Genomic DNA, 3,058 nt, shown 5'->3' with positions numbered 1-3,058 from the left:
GAATTGCTCATGCTTCAACCGCAGAAATACCTGCTACGTCAGGGCTGGGTCTGTTCTGCAGTGTCACTGGAGGGATTCCTGGGGCCAGATCGGGGAGGCGTTTCATCTCCAAACTGGGATTACAAAAAAAAAGAAGGAAATCTGACTCTTTATTAAGATCTCTCCTCCCAGCACGGGCTGGGTGGGATTTCAGTGAGCACTGGCTCTCTCCATCCAAAGCTGCAGCTCAGCGCAGAGTCAGGCCCAGCACCAGAGGCAGAGGATGAGCAAAGGACGTGCGGGAAGGTCTGAATCCCGAACCACCTCCGCTGCCACAAAAAGGGTGAGGGGCTTTCTGCTTTTTCCGGGTAAGAGATGAAAAAAAACGCTTTGTGTTTTCTGATGGGTGAGGAATCCCTGGCTGGAGCAGTGGCAGCAACCACTGGTGTCAAGTGCTTTTTCCATAGGGAAAAAAGCCCATTCCCATAAGGACAGGGGCTGGAGCTGCAGCTGTCTCACAGGGAGCACAATGATGCCACCACCCTATTTCCCTTAGGGAGGCTTATTTAACCCTTGGGCTCCCATCCCTTCGTGGGCTCAGCAAGTGCCACAGCCTGTGTGTGGAGAGATGCCCTTGGAGACCTCACTTTAACCCCTGGGGGTCCCATTCCCGCATGGGGGGCTCAGTGAGCACCGCAGCCTGTGTGTGGGAGCTGCCAGCAGTGAGGCATCCCTGGGAGGGAGGCTCAGCCAGGCATCACAGTGCCACCACTCCATTCTCCTCAGGGGGACTGATTTAAGCCCTTGGGAGACTCATTCTCCCATGGGGAGCCCAAAGAGTGCTGAGCCTGTGTGTGAAGAGCTCCTGGAGCCAAAGGAGGTCTGGAAGGGCTAAAGCCAGGCACCACAGCACTGCCACCACCCCATTTTCCTTGGGGAACCCATTTTAACCCCTTTGCATCTCATTCCACTCAGAGTGGGCTCAGTGAACACCCAGCTTGTGTGTGACAAGTGACTGGCACCGTGGTGGCCCCGGGGGTTGTGAAGCTGAGAGCCACAGCATTGCCACCATTCCAGTGCCTCAGAGGAGCTGATTTAAGTCCTGAGGGGCATGATTTTAGCCCTTGGGGATCCCATTCCCTTCAGAGTGGGCTTAGCGAGCACCACAGCCCGTGTGTGGGAGATGACAGCGCTGAGGTGACCCTGTGAAGGCTCCAGATGGACACTGCAGTGCCACCACCATGCCATTCCCCTCACAGGGGCTCACTTAACCCCACTGGGGTCCCATTCCCTCATGGGATGCCCAGTGAGCACCACAGCCAGTGACTGAAGAGCTACTGGCACTGAGGTGTTCCCTGGAGAGCTCCCTCCAGGCACCACAGTGCCATCATCCCATTCCCCTTAGAGGGGCTTGTTTAACCCCTTGGGGGTCCCATCCCTTCACAGGGGTCACAGTGAATGCCACAGCTCACCTGTAGGAGCTGCCATCACTGAGGCTACCCTTGGGGAACCCGTTTTTGAGTCATGGGGTGTCCCATCCCCTCAGAGGGGGCTCAGAGAGTGCCACAACCTGTGTGAGGAGAGATGCTGGTGCTGAGGTGTCCCTGGGGGGCTTCAGATGGCCACTGCCACCAACATATTGCCCTCACGGGGGGGCTCATTTGAGAGCCCTTTGGGGGTCTCATCCATCAGAAGGAGCACAGTGAGTGCCACAGCCCGTGTATGGAATGCTGCTGGCACTAAGGGTCCTCAGAAGGACTCCAGCCAGGCAGTGCCATCACTGCATTCCCTTTAGAGGGACTGATTTAAGCCCTTGGAGGTCCCATCCCCTCACGAGGGGCTCAGTGAGCATCACATCCTGTGTGTGGGAGTTGCCAGCACTGAGGCTGCTCTTGGGGAGCCCCATTCCCCTTGACAGGAAAGATGTGTGCTCATGTATTTACAAACAATTCCATGGGTGAGGGGATGGCTGTGAAAGCCTTTGAAATGGTTCTTAATGTCTCTACCAACTTCAAGCCAAAGTTTGTTACAGAAACCAGACAGTTTGGCTCCTGAAACAGACAAAGGGTCCCTACAAGCCTGAGTTTCTGATCTTTGGTGGGAAAATGACATGTTTAAAGGGAGAATATGTGGTAAGCACTTTTGGAAGGCTGCACCTTCCGAGTCCCTCAGCTGATGGGGAAAGGAAGAGGGCAACATGTGGCTGGGAGTTTAGGCTAAAAAGAGGCTGTGCCCTCCGAAACTGAGAGAGAAAGAGAACCCCACAGGCATATGCCCCAGTGGACAATCTCTCCCTTTATTCAGATAAAGTTGTAGGACTCTTCTGTCTCTTTTATGGACCCTGACTTTTCAGAATGTGATTTTCTGCACACCCTCACAAGGGCACCCGGTGAACACCCAGCCTCTGCGTGGTGAGTGGCCCGAGAGGTGCTGAAGCAAAAGTCAGAACCGCTACCATCCCAGACCCCTCAGAGGGGCTGATTTAAGTCCTGGACTCCTGACACTGGCCCTTGGGGTCCCGCTCCCCTCAGAGGAACATGGAGCATTGCCAGCACTGAGATATCCCCAGGGAGCTCCAGCTGGGCAGTGCCACCACCATCCCACTCCCTTTAGAGGGGCTGATTTAACCCCTCAGGAGTCCCATTCCCTCGTGGGGTGTTCAGTGAGCACCACAGACCATGAGTGGAGAGCTTCTGGTACTGAGGTGACCCGAGGGAGTACAGCTGGGCACCACAGCACCACCACCACCCCATTCCACTCAGACAGGCTGATTTAACCGCTCAGGGCTTCCATCCCCTCTGAGGGGGCTGAGTGAGTACCACAGCCCATGTGTGAAGAAATGATGACACTAAGCCTGCCTTTGGGGCCCTCAACTGAATGCCTAGAGGATCCCATTCCCCTAACGGCGGGGGCATGGCGAGCGTCACATCCTGCAGGCGGCAACTGCCAGCGCTGAGGTGTCCCTGGGAGGGTGGCTGAAGCCGGACAGCACAGTGCCGAGCTCAGAGGGGCTGGCTGAATGCCTCGCGTGACGCCACGTTAACCCGCGGGGGCCCGCTCCCCTCACGGCGCCCGGGCC

General features: G+C 56.4%; 1 protein-coding gene across 1 annotated transcript in view; it reads left to right on the top strand.

Moving 5' to 3' along the window:
• Positions 1–267: 267 nt before the first annotated feature.
• CPEB1 (cytoplasmic polyadenylation element binding protein 1) overlaps positions 268–3,058 on the top strand; it is a 41,260-nt gene continuing 38,469 nt past the window's right edge. The window contains exon 1 of the mRNA XM_031061015.1: positions 268–322. The gene's annotated coding sequence lies outside the window, so the exon portion shown is untranslated. The remainder of the gene's footprint in view (positions 323–3,058) is intronic.

This window comes from Geospiza fortis, unplaced genomic scaffold (assembly GCF_000277835.1).
Source record: "Geospiza fortis unplaced genomic scaffold, GeoFor_1.0 scaffold317, whole genome shotgun sequence".
NCBI classification, from domain to species: Eukaryota; Metazoa; Chordata; class Aves; order Passeriformes; family Thraupidae; genus Geospiza; species Geospiza fortis.
Note: the sequence above shows the minus strand (reverse complement) of the source record. Positions and strands in the feature narration are given on the sequence as shown.